This window comes from Corvus moneduloides, chromosome 3 (genome assembly GCF_009650955.1).
Source record: "Corvus moneduloides isolate bCorMon1 chromosome 3, bCorMon1.pri, whole genome shotgun sequence".
Classification (NCBI taxonomy): Eukaryota; Metazoa; Chordata; class Aves; order Passeriformes; family Corvidae; genus Corvus; species Corvus moneduloides.
In genome coordinates this window covers 46,828,051-46,848,231 of record NC_045478.1, presented here as the reverse complement: position 1 = coordinate 46,848,231, position 20,181 = coordinate 46,828,051, and the positions used below count along the sequence as shown (strand labels likewise).

At 42.8% G+C, this 20,181-nt stretch overlaps 1 protein-coding gene across 5 annotated transcripts in view; it reads right to left on the bottom strand.

Moving 5' to 3' along the window:
- The window catches only part of PRDM1 (PR/SET domain 1), a 111,481-nt gene that overhangs the window by 29,556 nt on the left and 61,744 nt on the right, over positions 1-20,181 (bottom strand). Inside the window, exon 1 of one of the 5 annotated variants that reach the window (XM_032101363.1) lies at positions 2,563-2,697. The exons of the other annotated variants lie outside the window; for them this stretch is intronic. The gene's annotated coding sequence lies outside the window, so the exon portion shown is untranslated. Of the gene's footprint in view, positions 1-2,562; positions 2,698-20,181 lie in introns of those variants that run through there. 5 annotated transcript variants of the gene reach the window in all.

The following is a 20,181-nucleotide window of genomic DNA, read 5'->3' as shown; positions in this document are numbered from 1 at the left end:
AGCACAGCACCCGGATCAATAATTCTGGAGCCCCAGACAATGCGCTAATCTGCAATAACAGCTAATCATGGTCAATTTGGCACACCAGTGATTAAACTGTACTTTTCATTAGGCTCAACAAGTAGAGCAGACGCACACTGACAATTCAAATTGCCCTATCAGTAAGAGCTGCCAAACTCATGTGTACTTCTGCATTTGTAGCTGCTGCATCACTAGACTTGCCAGACTAGGTGATTTGTGGGGGATTACCTGTTTTCTTTTGACATTTTACGAACTGGGACTCCTAGCTGTGTTTTCTATAAAAAGCAAGCCCCCTGCCTCATGCCACTGTCACAAGTTCTTACTTAAAGGGCTCAGTGGGTGAAATTGTGATATGCAGGATGCTGAAAAACGATCATTACAATTACAATTCCCTCCTGGTCCTAACAAAGTTCTTGGGGTTTTTTTGTATCTCAAAAGATATTTGGTGATTTTGTCAAATTTCTTTTTTTTTTTTCCCCCTTGAATAAATCTTGAAAGCCTGCTGGCGACAGAGCAGAAGCATGAAAATGTGCATCACAGGATTTAGAAGATTGAAAGCAAGTAAAAATTACCTTGGATCTTTTTATTTTTCAAACGGAGCTGTTCAGCCAACCTCGCAAAGTATTTGGAGACTCAAGAAAGGTTTGGATTTTTTTTTTCATCCCTGAACTTATGAACAAGCCACTACTGTGTCCACCTTAGAAATCTACACAGTTATTACCCTTTACATGTCATTTTGAAAGTGACCTTCTTGTCACCCTCATAGAACAATTTCTTGTGACAACAGTTTATTCTGGTTGCAGTCGTACCTAACGGACCCATTTTGCAAACTGCCCTGAAAGTCTCACCCGAGAGTTTACCACTATCTTTCTCTAAAGCACAGCACCAAATTCCAGGACTCCTAGAGACCAATCCCACACACTCAGAGGTCTTCTTCTGTTTAACTTTAGCTTATCATCCTTGTAGTAACTTGAATAAGTGTTAAAACTGCACTTCAAGTTGCTCTTAAAAAAAAAAAATAGCTTAGAAGATGTCAAATGAAAGCAGGAAATGTCTATTCTACTATTAATATTAATGAATCCCTAATGCATTTGCAACCCACTTGAGGTTAAGTCAGTAGAGTTCTTCTTCTGACAGTGATTCCTCATCAAACTACCACTGCTGAAGATGTTGATGCTTTTCCTTTTGCTCTGTAATCTTTAAACCAAGTTTAAATCACACCAGAGCCTACCACAAAATAATGTATTTTATCCTAAGTGAACACAAAGCCCTGGAGACAGTGGTTTAAAGCAGCACACATGTCTGCTCAATTTATCATTTTAAGATAGGAAGCTGCCGCAACAAACAAAACACCTCCTTGAAAGTGGGACAGCAGCAGATTGCGGTGCAGAAAGCTCCGGGATCTTTTGTTTTCCTGGAGAGCAACAACAGGGCTTTGCAGAGAAAGACAACAGCCTCCCCTTGCTGAAATCTAAATCAGTTCATATAGGAAAGCCTGCCAACTGCTAGTTAGATGATAGCAAAATATTGCAGATAATTCACTTTTCACGATAAAGCAGAAACAAGTGGGCAAGCAGCACCCAGCAGGGGCTCAACTGATAAAACGGTGTCAAACTCAAACCATTTGTCAACTGGGAGGGAAGAGAGCAAGCTGAAAGATGGACTCAGGAAGTAGATTTATCTAGTGCGACACATTAACTAGTATAAATACTAAGGAAAAAGTAAACACATTTACCCAGCAGTATCTCCAGCCAGCAAAGTAAAGGCTTCTGAGCCTCAGACTCACACTGGCCATCTAACCACTCAGCTGTCAGCTACAATAGCAGTAACATTTTTCTTCTTGTGCAGGATTGCAATGACATTTAATTCACGGCACTAAAAGGTTTTATTAAAAGTGTACGTTATAATTAAGCAAAACAAAAACGTGACTTGTGTGCTGTTCCAGTCTCCTCCCTCCACCCAGTAGCCAAACCAATAAAACCACCTTGGCAGCAAACAAGTCAGGTAACATACCCCGGAGAAGAGCACAGATTTGTTACAGAATCATTCACTTGGTGTCTGGCTTGTTCAAAACTGCCTTATCAGAAACTTCTGTGCCGGAGGCTCCCGAGGCAATGGAGGGGGCTGACAATGCAGGTCAGGCACAGTAATTCGCCAACAGCGTAATGTGGGGCACATAAACAAACTGGAATAATGCAGGGCAGAAGGGCTCTTTGGATGTATGCTTTCAATTGGAGAGTATAAACAAGTAACGCAGTCTGTGCACCGCACATTCCTGCTACAATCACTGGGAAGAAGGAAAACGTTTCAAAGGGCTTTAGGATACCAACCCACAGCTACGTGGCAACCTGTAACATCAAAGAATGGTGCAGCATATCAGCACACCATTTTAACACTCAATCTGATGCAAACCTCAAAGATTAACAGCAAAGTAAGTAATGTGCATCTTCATCGCCCGCCCACCCCCCCCCCCGTCCCCCTCAAAAAAAAAGGCTTTAGTTCATAAAGAAAACTACAGCACAGTTCTTTGTTCAGCTGTACCTTCACATGTCCACACAGCACAGGTTCCCCACCTCCAGCTGATGCACCTCAGGTTTTAGTCCATATGGAAAGTCTGTCATTCACTCTCACACACACACACGCATGCTCATGCACACCACACCACACCCGCACTCTTGCTCCCCAACACACACTGCCTGGAACTGCTCCGAGGATTTTAGAATTTCCTCTTGCTAGCAGATTCCTCCCTCCCCTCACATCCACTCCACCCCGTTCTGTAATTAGGCTTAACAAGAGCAATTAACAAAACAAACTCCTCTCCGCCTGGTGGCCTGATAATTCTGATTGTCATAATGTATTAAGATGCGTAAGCCAGTTTAAAATAAAGGTAAATTACAGCATTGCACAAGGGCCATTTTGCACCTATTTCTACTGCTTTTATCATAGGGATAATGAACATTCAGCCACGCCTTTAATTTGAAACATAAAACACCAAAACTCACATGTGAACAGCAGAACTCAAAATTGATGCTTTTAACCAACAAGACTATTTTGATTTTTTTCCTAGTTTGCTAGAGGGCAGCTCCCTTCTCCTATGCACAGCAAACTCCGTGTAAAGATTTTTCTTTATGGAGTTACGTCGTGATCCTAAACCTCCAAGGTGTAAAGTCAAGTTTTAATGCATCTTCTGGCTTTACAGTTGGCCATGAATAAATGGATTGCAATTGTTCCTTTTGCCCTGCCTGGTGTCTAACAGCATGATACAGGAGACCAAAGCCTCAACATTTTTCTGATGGTTTTGTCTGTCCACTTTTAAATCACTTTCCTTCAGCAAACAAATCACACAACTTTAGTGTCGGGATCATAAAAAGAACCAATTGAGGACTAACTGATTTCAGGTGGTTAGTGGAGAAACTTTGATGTCCTTTGATTTCAGTGAGCTATGGGTACAACACACAGAGAAAATTTACAGACAGCCTGAATTCAGTTGGAAAACATATCTAGTTCTTGTTCTGCTTATACATTCTGTGAGTGTGTAATTAAAACTATCAACATGAAATGAGTAAACATACCAAAATCATAAGCACACAAAAGACCTGAAAATAAAACGAGTTTGATTTGTGACATGGATTTGGGTTTACGTGAACTGAAAAAACCATTCTGTTCCCTCAGTTACATACAGTCTGATTCACAATACCATCTGCCAACTAACCACAAACAATTGAAAAAAAATAAGACAAAAAAGAAAGGAAGAAGAAAGGCTGGTGTTGCTAGTATATTGTTGGAATTGTGCAGTTTCTGATAAGCTGGTTGTGTTTTCTCAAGTCAATGATTTCATCTCTGCTGGGTGTCAACATTTACACAAGAATAATTTGGGGGGTCAGAAAGACATCAGCAAATGAGATTTCAAAAGGTTTCATAACAGCACAGATTGCTCAAACCTAGGGAAAGGAGGGTTTCAGCTTCCAGAAGTTCACTCTTCTGCTTCTTCATTCCTCCTTCCCTGAAGCTGAGTCAAAGTTCTGTAAAAACCTACAGCCAACCATCAGATTTGCAAGACAACAGACGCACATTAAAACCCCCAAGTTTTATAGTGAGACAAATATTCCAAAATGTCGGTAAATGGAGACCTATTACGGTGCAAACTCAGGCATTCTTTCAGTTGGTAGGAGATGCCAGGAGATCTAGGATCGTGTACAGAAACTCAGTTCTGCAGTCCTGGCGTAAGATGCACCATCTTTTTCTCCACCTCATTCGGCGTTTAGAAAGAAGAGTGCTGACTAGAAGAGCTGTTTTCCAGATTTTTTCTCTCTCCTTTCTCCTTGAAAGGCCCAGTGCCTTACTTTAACCACAGACCATTCAAATGAAGACAACCAATTTTGTCTTGTATTTTTCCGCTTTGCTCATCAGAACAGCAGCACTTGAACACTTTGCAAACATCAAATAATGACTAATCTGATTTTCACAATACCTCCCCCATATGTTGATGAAGGTATTATTGCTATTCTCGCTCTGCAGAAGGGGTATGGAGACACAATGACATTAACATCAAAAGCATACATTAATTTTGGGATGCAGAGCAGCCGATTGACTCAGAACAGTGCATTATTTTCTATGTTCAAAGCATTTCTCTTCCTGGCATCTGTGATAGCTCTATATTTTGCAGGGCTTCACATCAGGCACCCAGAAAGATGTCAAAATTATTGCCCACCTGCAAAAGGCTTTGCTGAGGTGAATTGGCATGAATCTTGTTCAGAATCCTATTCAGGTAAGAATAATACGTAGCTCTTCAGAGCAGAGCTCACCTGCTCAGAGAAGAGTAGCACTTCTTCCTACTATGGCTGCCTTGCTTCCTTACGCAGCAGCAAATGGGATGGCGGGAAGAGGTGTCTTAAAGATAACATTTTATTACACCACCCCAATTCATCTCCCCTAGCAAGCCTGTCGTATGCCTGAATGAGGCAAGTAGCCAGTTAACAGTAATTAAATGAGTAATTAAAGACTGTATCATAATGCATAAGAGGATCAAATTGGAGTTAGGCAAACAACCTTAAACGCTGGAGAACTTGAATTTGCAATTTTAGTAAGGTTTTTCTACAGTTTTTATGCTGATTTTTGAAACTGCAAATAGAAAAAGCAGAGATCTCATGACCTAGCACTACTCTGATGCCTACACAGATCAAGAATGGAGCTGAGGTATTCTGATCTGCCATAGGCAGACCTCCACAGGGACGCTGGCAGACCCGGCTCAAAGCAACCATATGCTTGTTTTTGGCAAGGTCAGCACAAGCATTGTAAGGGATAGGACACTTCTGTTGGTGGGTTTCAGCAGGTGACAGTCTGGCAGCAGAGGAATGACTGCTTTCAGGCATCTTGATTTCATGCCAGGTGTGGTGTGGAGTTTTTTCTTCCTCTTCCAGTGCTCGACTCAGACTTCTGATTGGTTTCCTTGCCCAGCAAGTCCTCAGCTTGTTCCTCCTGACCCCTCTTGTAGTTTCCCTTTCCAGTCACTCACATCTACCACTCCCACACCCAGGCTCCTGTGTGCCAAGTCTTCTCATCAAGCCAGTTTCAGTCCCTCCTGGTTCCTCATCTGCCCTGCACTTCTTTCCTGTCCTACTTTAAGCAAACATGGCAAGCTCTGCATCCCCATGTGCCCCTGCCTGCTGACCAGGAGACCTGGCCTCCACAGCCTCCTCATCAGTGTGGTGCAGTCAAGTCTCCAGGCATCTCCTGGTGCTCCTGTGCAGGCATGTAGCCCTGAGCTCAGTTCACACATTGAGCAGACATGGTGTCAGGCCAACTGGAACTCCTGTCACTATGTTAGTATGGCAGTGAGCCCGAGCTAATAAGCCCTGGTGAGAAGCCGGATATATTAGCTTGGGCTTAGCACCATGCTAATGCAGCCAGGCAGCTTTTGGATCAGAGCTGGCTTACATCCCACCCGCTTTTAACACCGAGCTTGCTTGTCTTCGTCCACAATAACCCATAAAGATAAATCCCTTGGTCTTGTACTAACCTTACTCTCAGTTTCCCTCTTCCCTGACACTGCTGATCTCCAGGCATAGTCTCTCCTCCTTCATAATCCCCTCCAGGTTCAGCTCTTGTCCGTAGGCTTTCAAAAACAGTCCCTTTTGATGACTCTCTGGCCTCAGGATGGTTTGCAATGAGCACGTGCTGAACATGCACTCCCTCTGCTCTTGGTTCTGGTGTTTCATTCTAGGCCTAAAAGTGTTAGCCCATTGATGGGACCATGATGCCCTCCTGCAGCTCCTGGGAGGGCTGCTCTGCCAATCCTCTAGGCCGGCTTCTAGCTCAAAAGCAATTCTCCTGGGCATGGGAGTCAGAGATGGAGGTAGGGACAGGACCAGAGTGTGTTCTGGTCTTGCTCTGACAGAGACCCAGTGCAAATGAAGCACATGTGGAGATCCATTAACTGGGAAGTGCTCCTGGCAGAGGGGATGGCATTCGAGCACCCCAGACAATGCCAGTCACTACCCTCCCCTGCCACATACGCTGCCCTTCCCCCAAGCCACTGAACCTGTCATTCAAACTTGTGCTTCAAAAGATGGTGGAGATTACTTTTCAACAGAAAACTCATCACACTCCTAATGTTAGCAATACAATTTTTGTCACAGCCAAATTCTTGGAAATGACGGAATAGATTTTGGGGGAAAATGCATCCACAGGAAAGGAAAATGCAAGAAACACCTGAGCCACACATTAAGAATTTGGTAGATTTATGAGAACCTAAAAGTGAGATCTCCCAATGCAAATTGTCTGTCTTAGCAACTGGTGATGCTAGCAGGCTACTAGATATCAGTTCCCTGAGATTTATTTTAGGGGGATGTTACTGAACATTCTCATTTGTATGAGAATGAGAATATTGCCATCAGATACAAGCCACATACAAAGCATGTGCATAGATTTAAACCCTTTTTCAGTGACCCAGGCCAGAGCACTAGAATTTTATTTACTATACAACATGGCAAGGTTTGATAGAGACAGAGAGGATGCTCCTATTCCAGCAAGTTTATACAAATTTCTCCTTTTCTTGTACTAAATCCTAATGGGCAATGCAGGCAATGGAATGCTGAGACTCCTATTTTTCATCACTGGTAAGATTAGAAATATAAACAAGTGACTAGGTGATTGCAGTAGCTTGCTGTAATAAAACCAGATCCCTGAATGACTAATCTCATCACCGAATAATAGAAAAATTTTTTTGAAAGATTAATTTGCACCAGTCTGTCCAGCACATCCTCTCATCTAAAATTATTAGCACTACGTGCACACAAATCAGGCAACGGGGAGTAAGGGAAGCTTGCAATCAGACCTAATGTCTTCCCTTCCTCTCAGCCCCCAGTACAGGACAGCCACTTCCTTTCTACAAACGCTTTGCTCAGATCTGTACGCAAGACAGGCCACATCTTCCGGGGAGGCTCAAAGTCTTTGCAGACGCACAGTTGCCTTCAAAGCATCACTGGAAATCTGTGTGGGAAGACTCTAAAATATTAAAACCATCCTATACTCTTTCCTTCTAAGCCAAAAACAAACCCCCTCTAAACTTATCTATCACTTCTCTGCTCAGTTTATTCTGGGCTGGAGAATAAACTTTCTGACTACCGAAAAAGGTACACACATGCATAAGCTGCACCACATGTGCAAAGGAAAACAAATAGAGAAAATATGTGTGTCCTTTCCAGGAAGATGGTTCTTTTCCAGAACATTAAAATTATGCATAAGCATTTCCCCTATTACCAAAAGGAGGCAAAAAGAAAGCTGGTGTGAAAAAAATGCACTTCTAAGTGTAGCTTATGTGTCCTCAATCTGAACTGACTTACCTTTGAGATCAACACTTCATTGCCATCTTGCCTGATTTTCTTCTCCCACAAGTAAACACTAGCCCTCTAGCAGATTCGTAAGTCATTTAAGCCATTGCCTTCAGTTTTAAGAAATCCCCATCTGAAAGTTTGCTACGGCACTTGTAACCACAGCCCAGCAGTGAGCAGGACGCGACACTGCTCCTCCTCACGCAGTGCTTGGGCAGACCAGAGATTGTCATGTTTTCTGTTTCCCCATTTCTACCCTGAGAGCCGGCCTGTGCAGCAGGATGACTTTCAGAGACACATCCTTCATACCCTCTCCTTGCTGCCAGATGTCCTCTGCAGCCAGTTCATTGCTTTCATTTTGTATTTCACAACAGTTTAACAATTTTAATAGAAATTCCCAAGTGACTACTCCTGAAAAAAAAAGTTATTATTCTTAAAGAAGGTGGAGAGGCCAAAAGAGTTAAATCTCAGTTAAATCTTCTGAATTTCTCTAACTTGATATTTCTTTCTGACTGTCAAATCCAGATTTCTGCCAGTCCTTGATATATTTATAACTGGATCCCTTTGAAATATGGTCAAACTGACAAGGTGTGGGGCAGTACAATAGAGATGCTATTTCCCTGAAATACCTGGCACATTTTCACATTTGCACAACTCACTGTGCAGAGAAAAGAGGGCACTAACAGACCTTCGGAGGCTCCTGATCAGTTTCTGTGGATAAATGCTCTGACCCCACAGATAATGATGAGGATGAATCAATTGGTTTAAGTCTGGCAAGGAAGTAAAGACAAACAGTTACCAGAAATTCAGTGTACATACTGGTTACTGAAAACAGGCAAGGCACAAGGAAATTTTTTTTCTGATTAATTTACATAAAAATAAATTTGACTTTTGTAGAGTTGATGTGATTTTGCAAATCACCACATCGAAGACATCTAAACAAAGTCCATCTGCATGTTTATAAACATGTACAAGTGTTTAAGGGACACAATATGTTAAAAAAAAGTCAACAATAATGGTTAGGCTATGCTTCCAATTATATTCTTTCTTCAATTAGTCTTGAAGAAACTAACACCTCTATTAATCATTTCAATTAACTCCACGCACCACATGACATCCGCACCAGCAGCCCATATGTTGCGTTCCAATCACCCAAATATTAAAGCCTTTTTAATTGATTGATCTAAAGAACATTCAACAGGCTCAAGGTGGCAGCCAGCCAGGAAATCCCAAAAGAAGATGACAAAAAGGTGGGGGTGCTAAACCAGCTTCCCAATTTGTTTTTCCTCTTCCTCCAGGGTTCACTAAGTTAATCCAATCACAGCCCATAAAGCCCCTTTTTAATAAAATAAATAAATAGATAAGAGAACACACATGTTGGCTTTCCCCCAGAGAAGCCCCCTCCGCTAAAGCTGGAGAGCCATCCTGTTAAGAAAGTGCCGCATAGGAGGGTGCATTTTTTATCCAGCAGAAATATTTAGCTTGGCCGTCCGCCAGGGAATGCTGAAAGAATAGACTGAATTAGGGGATTTACCTTCCACGTGTTTGGCACGCGTCATTAGAGGCTCTGAAGAGCTTGACTCTTTCGCTCTCTCACTCTCTGTTTTTACTCCCCCCACCAGAGCTTTGATGCAGAGAATAAAGTATGAGCTATAAGAGCAGTTGATGTGTTGCAGTTCTAAATGTTGGCACGGGGGCTTTTGTGCTGTCGAAGAAAACCAATGCCCAGTTTCTGAAAGTTTTGTTTCGGTTTTTTTTAATTCCAGTCAGGTATAGGGTGATACATTTTAAAAGCACTTGGTTTAACACAGAGAAAAAAAAGCATGCTGTTTTTCTTTCTCTCTTTTCCTAACAACAACAAAAATGTTTTTGAAGTTTTCTGTAGACAGATTTAAACTTGGAGAAAGTGGCTTAAAAGTAAATTCCGTAAGTGAAACTCCAACCACAGAACATTTTAGGAGCTCATTTGAAAGGTTAGTTTTGTAACAATAACCCAGGAATTGCTCTGTCATTTGACTTTTATATGCTGTCATGTGGACTTATGTTATTTTAAAAAACACTTCTTTACCTAACTACTTTGGTCTTGCAAAAACCTATTAAGATCTATAACCAGAACATGTTAGTAGAGGTGGTTGGTCTATACCTCGAGTAATTTGAGCACCTTCTCAGAATTTCTAATTTGTGAAAGGAAAGACTATATTTTAAGTTAGCCTCTGCCACCTTAACTTAGGCTGAGGAAAAAAAAATAAAAGGAAAAAACCCGCAGTTTCCAGATGAATAAAAGCATGGAGGTCCTTAAACCAACAGTAAATGCAAATGTTTGTGTCTGGCACATGTGCCAGCCCTGTTTACAGGGCAGAGTCTTGCAGGACTCCCAGTGCCACTAATACCCATTCAGTGAGCTGGTGTGAGCACTGGAAGAGCCCTGCTGCAGCTGCCTCTGCTGTACTGTCTCATCACAGTATCAGATAAATACAGGCCCTATTCACTCACAGTTTTTATTGCTATTGATTAAAACAAATCAGTTTAGACACTACTTGCTGACATGCTTACTCAAAGCAAGATTCAAACACAGTTTCTGAACTACAGTCCTGGCTGTATCTTTATATCATCTTCACTTGCAAGAAACCTGGGTCTGACTTCAGTTCAACTAAATTCATGCCACCACATCACGTGTGAATTTTCATCTCTCTTTCAGTAAAACTAATTCATTGGGCCTTGTGTATCACAAGATCCTGCAGGTTGCAGAAGAGAAACTTAAGGGATGGATACTAGCCCTCAGATGAAAATACAAGACAGTAACTCCAACATCAGAAGGGTGCTGAGGACCATCTCCCTGCTGAATGCAAAACACCTCAGCTGTAGGGACCTCCTCTTAGCTTAAGGGCAGACCCATAGTTTATCACTTCTTAAGTAAATCATTCATAATTCATAGCCAGGTTGAAAACCACACAAATAATGAGCTCTCAGTATTACTCAGCGGAAAGTGAGAACTGGAGTTTTCCACCTAAACCCGTAAAGGCTGACAAGTTCAGACATGGTTTTGTGAGCTCCTTCCTGGACCCCATGTTTTTTATTCAATTTAAAGAAAGCTAGGCAGCCACTTCCCCCGTCTTTGAAGTAAAGATGTTTACATCCATGCTAATAATACAAACTACCCCTTCTTTTATCAAAGGCTTCAGCAATCGCAAAGGCTTTTTTTTCATCACAAGGAAAAACGGCAAAAATAAAGCTGCCTAGTTCTGCTGCTAACAGGGCAGGTTTGGCTCTGTACATGCCACACATGCCAGCCAGTGCCCAAAGCACTTTGTAAATTCATAGAATTGTTTCAGTTACCAAAGACCTTTAAGATCATAGACCTTAAAGATCATTCCATCCATGAGCCCAGCACCACCAAGTTCACCTCTAAGTGTTCCCAAGTGCCACAGCTACATGGCTTTTAAATACCTCCTCCTAGGATGGTCACTCCACCACTACTCTGGGCAGCCTGTTTCAGTGAAGCTTGACAACCCTTCCAGTGAAGACATTTTTCCTAATATATCCAATCAGAACTTCCCTTTGTGCCCGTTGAGGCTGTTTCCTCTTGTCATAGAGAACAGTAAAGTCCTCATTGAATGGCCTTTTCTCCAGGCTAAACCACCTCAACTCCCTCAGCTGCTCCTCATTAAGGCTTTTGCTCCAGATCCTTCAGCAGGTTTGCTGCTCCTCTCTGGACTCTCTCTGGCACTTCCATGTCTTTCTTGCAGTGAGGGGCCCAGAACTGGACACAGTGTTTGAGGTACAGCCTCACCAGTGCTGAGCACAGGGACAATCACTGCCCTGGTCCTGCTGGCCACTCTACTGCTGATCCAAGCCAGGATGCCCCTGGGTTTCTTGGCCACCCGGGCACAGGCTGGCTCATGTTCAGCCACTGTCAACTGGCAACCTCAGGTCCGTTTCTGCTGGACAGCTTCCCAGACACTCTTCTCCCAGCCTGTAGTGTTACATGGGGTTCTTGTGAACCAAGTGCAGGAGCTGGCATTTCACTTTGTTGGGCCTCATGCAATTGGCCTTGGCCCATTGATCCAGCCTATCCTGTCCAGATCCCCCTGTAGAGCCTTCCTACCCTCCAGCAGGTCAGCACTCCTGCCCAACTTTGTGTCATCTGTGAACTGACTGAGGGTGAACTTAAACCCCTTGTCCATGTAGTTGATAAAGACATTAAACAAATCTGGCCCCAGTCTTGAACCCTGGGGAACCCCACTGGTGATCGGCCACCAGCTGGATGTAACCACCATTCTCTGGGCCTGGCCATCCAGACAAGCTTTTACCCAGTGAGGAGTGCCCCTGTCCAAGCCATGAATAGCCAGGAGATTGCTGCGGGAGACAGTATCAAAGGCTTTACTGAAGGCCAGGTAGACAACACCCACAGCCTTTCCCTCATCCCCTAAGTGGGTCACCTGGTCATAAGGAGACCAGGTTAGTCAAACAGCACCTGACTTTCATAAATCCACACCAGCTGAGCCTGATCCCCTGGCTCTCTTGTGTATGTCAAGATGATCTGCTCCACAACCTCTATGTTTCCAGGAGAGCATCTTTGCTGCTAACTGAATCTCCAGATCACCGGCCATGCATAATTTGCATACTGTCCACTAGTAGCATTAGGAACTGCAACAGATAATTCCCCATCAGTTGTTTCCACCTTATCAGAAAACAGAGTATGTGCTCTGGACTGACAATCCCAAATGGGAAAATTCCTCTGTGGAAAGACTGTGGGTTTAATAAGGGGTAATAGTGAATGAACCACTGACAGTAGCTCAGTTGGTTAGAGCATGGTGCTAATAATGCCAAGGATGTGGGCTTGATCCCTATATGAGCCATTCACTGAAGAGATGATCCTTATGGGTCCCTTGCAATTCGGAATATTCTGTGAATTAAGATGTGGATGCTGCAGGCTCACATTCCATGACAAAGTGCCACAGGGCAGCATGTGCTTCTCAGTGTGAACCTGTAAAGAAGGGCGTTCAGTTTTCCCCATGCCACTGGCACAGGGCTGCCATCCTGTAAAACACCCACTCACACAAAAGGTGCATTTCTGCGGCTCTGGCCCCCATCACATATGGTCCCAGGAACATGTGGCTTTATGTGACTATGACTGGAAACTGCCTGCCTCCTTTGCCTCTTTAGTAGATATAGTGAGGCCAAGTGTATTTCGGTATTGTGATTGATATTTTGAAACTTAGGTCAAATAACAGAGAGCATTGGCCTGACAATATCAGTTCAGTAGCAAATTGCTTGATGTATTTGTCACCATTAAGACAAACTTGTGTCTAAATACAGTCTGCTTATCATATTTACAGAATAAAAATATGACCTTTAATGTGAAATAAAAGAGCTCTTTTTTCCCCCCCACGTCTCCTCCGTGTTTTTAATTAAAACCACGAACCGACACATGTATCCATCCTTCCTTCTGCAATAGCTTGGGATTCCACTCTCAAATACTATACAGATAAAACGAACATTTATGTGTTAGCGATTCAGAGTGCAGTAAATTCTCCTTTCCAAACCTGCCGTCTTCATTAAAATCTTATTTGCTTTGTAATCTCCTTTGATCGCTAAAGTTATAAGAAGCCCCCTCCTCTTCTTTTGATACTATCAGTGTAGCTTTTGACCAGAGAGCGTGATGAATTAAATGTATGACAGATATGACAGGTGAGGAGTGCTTGGAGAGGGCTTAAACAGCAGGGATAAGACAAAGCCCCCATTTAAGAACAAAACCCCTACCCGATGGCTAGCCCGTTAATGACCAACCACTCTATTTGTCCTGGTGGATGAGGAGCAAGCTGATACTACAGACAAAGCTTTGTTAGCCACGGGGCTGTTCTTCAATCAGGCCACACAACCAACTAATTGAAATGCCCAGTTTTTCCCCCTCAGGATTTGATATACAAGCCAGGGGGTTTGTAGGTGTACTCTTTTCTTTTTCTTTTTTCCCCCCTGTAATGTATTAATTCAGCAACCACAAGTTTACAGCTGGACTAAGTGGAATTACACCATATAAACCTAAAAATCTATCTGCAGGGATCCAGCTAAGCCCTGGAGAGAGACAAGTCCAGCAATACAAATCCAAGGAAATTTGGAAGTCAATCCATTAGGATTACCAAGCCTTTGATTTTGGAAGTCACAGGCTCAAAATACGGAAGTGATGAACTCTATCTTCCTTCATTTTAGCCTCTTGTCAGAGGACTTATTGACCCCATTGGTTTTTTTTTAAACACATTGAAAAATGTGGACAGAATTTTATTGGGTTTCCACTATATTTTTAATGAAGGAAGACAGGAAAATATCTTCTTTCCTGAGCTCATGGGTAACACACCCTTTAAAATTTCATATTTTTTTTCATATGTATTTTCTACATATTTAAAACTGCCACAAGCAAATCATCACTCTTCTCATCAGCTAAAGGCCCCTGTCCCCCTCTTTAAGGCTCAGGTTAACTTCCAGCCTGTTGTGCTGTACCTAAATGCAGAGCTTCAGGGTCCAGTAACTGTAAACCACTGGCTGCTTCCCAGACATGAAGAAATCTCTGTGCCCCCTGCAGACCAGGATTATATTCTCAATGGGCAGTCTCTCATTTTAGCCTACCAATCTGTGGTTAGCAGAAGGCCAGGAGTTTCCAGGGGTAGGTGCCAATGCGATATTCATTGTTAAACCCAAATGGGAAAGAAAAATTAGATTTTAGGGATGTAGTAATTGTCTGGGTATAATGGAAAACACTACCTGAAACAAGAGGAGTTTTCACTTTCAGAAGAAATTCAGTTTTTATATCTTTGCTCCTTCCTGTCCTGCCCTCACAGTGTGCTGTGGTTGAATAACTCGTGCTCATGTCAGGAAACCTGGGTTCTATTCTTAGCTCTTCCACGGGCCTAGTACATGGCTTTCAGCACACCTCATACCCTTTCCATGCCTCAGTTTCCCTGTATAAAAATGCAAATATTCTTACCTATTTCAGAAAAAGTGTAGTCCAGCGCTTTAAACCATAGAATTAAGATATCTGAAATCTCAAACTGATTATGGTATCAATTTTTGCTGTGTTTGAAGCAACTACCCTTGCCGACCCAAGGGGTCAGCTTCCCCTGGGAAATGCTGAATGGCCAGAACTCAGGCTTCCCAGTAGAACATATGTGCTACTTTTTGAGTAAGTGGTGTTTCTGTCTGGATAAGAGCCCAGCCTCACCTCGCAGTGAGACCACTCACATGGAATGCAAAAGAAAAGACAGTCCAAGCTACAGCCAGCAAAGCTTTTGGGAGCTGCTCTCACTAGAAGGCCACGGTGACCTTCTCTCCAAGTGCTTGTCTGCAGACCACCCAGCAGAGCTGTCCTGACTCTGGCTCAGCCATTACAGTCCTAATTCAGCATGTGGAGGCATAAGGCTAAAGTTCCAAAACTTCACCATGCGGGACAAAGGGCTGAAATGATAGCTTTCTTCTTCCCCAGGGAGCACCCTGGAAGTTTTGGCCATTATGCAGCAAACCACTGTATCTCTCACGCTCTCTCCTCCTCCACTTTTCCTTCATGAAAAATGCCTCAAAGTTTTGAGCCCATTCAACTTGGAATAAGTAGCAATTTGAACACTTTTGGAGGGCAGAAAAAGCACTTCCTGTCCAGCTCTATCTCATGGTTCTCTGACTCACTGGACACTCGCAAAGGTTAATTAAATAATGCTTAAATATTCATGATACATAAGGTCCCAGACAAATGATGTGTTAACATTATGATGCATAAAAGGGTCATTCAGTGAGAAAAACCTTGTAGAAATAAAGAGGAGAATATTGTTAACCTCACAGAAATACTCATTTTTTCACTACAGACGCCAATAAAGCTAGGCAAAGTTGTTACCAGGATTGTCACTAACCTTGTACTGAAAAAAACCAGACTTATTTTTAGAAAAAGAGCATAGGGATTCAGATCAATAAATTAAGGGGAAGTGGGTGTGGGTACAAAAAACCCCATTAATCTGGTGTATTTTGTTTTTGAATGTGCAGATCTGAACGGAAGCTGCATTTTTTCAGACAGCTTTCCAATCTCCCTATTAGATATAATGTTATAGTCTTATTACACATGTTGCCTACTAGATGTGCTATGACTTTTATAGATGTCAACCCCATTTCTTAATTCAAGACATTTGTCTCTTGTGATCTCTGCGCCTCTGGGTTAGAGTTCCAGCCAAAGAGGTGAGCCAGCTTTGTATTTGCAATGCAGCCATAAAATCCTCTGGTGCTACATCCCTGAAAACTGCTGCTGCCCTGCAAAAAGGCCTGGATATTGTCTGTCTGCAGCTCAGCACCCAGAAAGGACATTTTGCAGAAGGGCTCAGTGGACATTCAGGAAAACTGCTTTCAGGACCTTATCTGAAGGACAATACTTAACTTTCACCACCTGGGCCTGGCCCCTGAAGGAAAACAGTCACACTCAATTATTGTCTTTTTCTAGACAATTACTATTTAATCAAACCTCCAGCTGATATTAACTGGTGGAAAAAAGGCTATTTTTAGTCAGGACAGTGATTCCCCCTCACTCCTTTCATCTATGAGTAATGTATTTCCTTTTGCTCTCAGTACCACAAACCAGTCCACACCAGATGCTCAGTATTAGGTAAAATTAAAAATGTGGGCATCATACCCTTTGAAAGATGCTTTGAACTCAAATTAATATACCTAAACCCACTATTTAAATTAAAGATATCCTGTCTCTCTGCTGTGTAGTTTTCCCTTTTATCAGAAGGGGAATTTTAGTCCATTTAAAAGTTTTTTGGTTCAGCTCCACAGACCACGCTTTGACTTAACAACACATTGTAATTTCCTTTTAGCCACAAGAATAAAGGAAATGTATAGAAGCAACACCATAATCTTGTCAAGCACTCTCTTTCGTTTCCCTGAACAAGCCTGTTTGAGAAAACGTGAAGCCTAAGATTTTTAAGATGTTATCTGGAAGATGTTTAGATCATGGAACACTTTTATTGAAAACAGACGTATGTATTTTTATGCATCTACTGATGTACCCAAACACATAAAATATATGCCTACTAAATTCTTTTATGGACAAGAACAGAACAGCCTGAAACCTGAAGAGGATTTGCAGAGTTCAATCCTCTTGCCTCAGCATTTTACCTTTTCCAGACTTTTGCCCAGAATCTGCATGGATACTTGAGAAAGCCCCACCAGGGAAGTAACAACCAGGGAGCGCCTGCACCCAGACTCACCTGTGAGCAGGGCTCTCTAACTGCTGTCAGAAGTAACAATGTGGGAGCAATGTAAAGTACATTGATTTCTCATGTATCTCTATGTATATATTTAAAACGTGCTCCTGCATTACTTGTGCCGTTTATTTGCATCTTTGATCTTTTTCAAAACATAATTATTTAAGTGCAACTTCTCTGCTTCTGGAGCTACAGGACTTGAGGCAGTTTGCTGAACATACTTGGACGTAACATTTCGTAAGCAAACACCATGCACCTTCACATTCAGTCCATCCCCTCCTGATGTCTCCCTTGATGTCATCACTGACAACGTTCAAACTACAGGCAGAGGTGTAAGAGCTGCCTCTTCCCTTTGGCACTAAACCATGGAGCTGTGAGTGCCCCGGTTTAGGCTCCGTGGGACCAGGAGCCATGTCCTGTCACACACAGCAAGCCTGGGAGGCACCCACACATGCTCTGGGGCATCCAAGTGTGCGTGGGATGCTGTTCCCTCTGCAGACCCTGAGGTCTCTTGGTCCTTGGCAGCTTTGCCAAGGGGCTGGTGAGGCACTGGAGGGCAGCTTGACCCTGGCCACAGCATAGGGAGGGGGATCTGCCAGGAGAAAACCCACCGGCCAGGCTGTAGAAACGGATGCTGCTGAACCTGCTGTACTGGACAAGTGGAGAGGTAAGAGTTGGCTGTGCTAATGATGCCACGGAAACTACTTCAGGACAAAGCAAAAGAGCAAGTTACGTGTCTGCAAGTTCTCTCAGTGCCAGTTAGACAGTGATAGTAAGAAAGTTTATCCCCAAGAGCTTTCTCCTCACTGAAGGTGTTGAGTTAACTGGAGATGACCTCTCACTGACCCACAGGCAGCATCTGCAAGTGGTGCGCGGCAGTGGCGGCCAGGAAGCGCTTCTCACAAGCAGCGCCCTTTCAAAACACCACTCCGAAAAGCAACAGCTGAGGTGACCCTGGAGTCAGCTACCCAGCCCCATCCAGCATGGAGGACTCCCTTCAGTCTCCCTTCATCCTTCTGGGATTTCATCCATCTTCATTTGCTTTTTCTTGCTGCCATTTCCTCTGACTGTTCAAGCTGGGGACACTGGTAGCTATTATTCATTCTCTTGTTTCTTACCAGCCATGCAGCTGAGAGCTGCAACTTTCCAGCAATAAATATCACTACATCAGTTCTTATTTAGGCATTATTTTAATAGCTACATTTTTTTCTCAGATACTTCTTGGGCAAAAGCAGGGTTTACTGCATTATTACAGTTTAGAAATCTAAGAGAGAAATATCTCAATGCAATTACTAAGTGCCACTCTGGGTAACCACAAAATAACTTGCTAATGAAAATTCTGAATAGGAATGAAAATACAACTGAGGTATAAAGCAAGTAACTGTTCAAACCATTTGAGTTTAAGCGAGTATGAACAAACCTCTTCGTTGTGTACCCTTTTTGTCTATAAAAAGAGTGAAGAGATGAAGCAGCAGAACTTAACGGTTCCATGACAAACAGTGGTGTAAACATGAAGAGATTTTCCAATTTCCAGCTATAACTAACTATTTAGCTCTGGGTAATTCCAATAATTGTAGTCATCAACTTACAAAACTGCATAACTCGTATTCAGTTGACATGAATTTGAGTAATCTTGTTGCTACGTCTGGTTAAGAGAAGACAGATAATAATATATCTCGGTTTCAGAGTAGGGAGGGGGAAAGCTAGCCCTTCTCTTCCTCTCTGCTTCTCAGTGGTTCAGGGGGAACAGGGGAGAAATAGAGCTGTTGTGAGGGGAGTGAATTAGCATGGGAGATGAAAAGGCAAGCAGGAGTCCTGGTAGCAGATTTGGGCATAGGATGATGTTTACTATTCTAAGAACAGCCCCCAAAACTCTAATACCTCATCTTCCCTCCCCAAATGTGAGAAGGCAAGGCTCTCTAGCTTGCATTAGTGGATAACAGTGGTGAGGAAGGCATACAAATGTACAGCCAGTGACAAGAAGCTCTCAGCTCAATAGAAAAGACACAAAGAGTCCGAGATTTTGTGTAAGACGAAGAGATCTATGACTTCCCCAAGGTTTAACTGAAAGCAGACAGCAAGGATAGGAGGTGAATGCATGAGTCCTGAATCGCAGCCCTTTGTCTCTATCACAAGACCCTCCTTCCTCTTGAATGTTTTGCACTATTTAGGGTAATCAAGAAAAAGAGTGCTTTGCCTTCCTAAAACAGGGAGAAGGGCAGTGGGTTCCAAAGGAATGACAAACCTTGCTATTGCCCCAGAAGCAGTGTTGTTTCCTATGCTGGTCGTGTGTGTTGAATCAAGACCAATGTCGATTGCATTAGGTTAGAAAATGCAGAGCCTTTCTTACAAAAGATGCAAGAGAGCATGTCTAACCATGCAGCATGCTCTGTTGCAAAGCCTGCAGAGCCAGCTCCAAGCCCCACTGGCTGTGAAAACTGTAGTGTCCTGACGGGTACGGTGGCACCAAGAGAGCAATGTGGATACATTAGCAGCTAAGTTAATAAGCTTTACAGCTCAGAAAGGCACACAAATTCATGTTCAAGGACATACTCACACTGTTTCTAAGGCAACCTCAATCACTGCTCATACTCTTGAAGGCTGCTGAACCTTGTTTCATTATGCAAGCATGATCATCTTGCTTTCTGGTTTTGCCAAGCTTGAGAAAGGATGTGGTTGTGCTCTATCAATGTGTCATGAGGTAAACAGCAAGGAGCCATTTCTTGAGTTTTAAGATTTTCCCAAAGAATAAAACTGTCCCAGGCAAATTCAGACAAGAAATTATTTAGTCTAAGAGGGGCTTTTCCATCACAGCAGTGAGGCAAAAAAATGCCAGCCTTAGTAAGATGGGCCTCATTCCTTAGTAGAACAATTTTTTAATGAAGCTGCCTTTTCTATCAGAAGACTGTGCTAAGTGACTGAGGAGACCTAGACCCATCCTTTCTAACAAGTCTTCTAAGGTATTTCTAAGAAATATCACAGTGGTCTAGACATTCAGATACTTCCAGAAGGGTGAACTAGTAAAACATTGTGCAGACATTTTTTTCAGAGCAGACCATACATAATAAGTTTTCCATCTTTGGATAAAA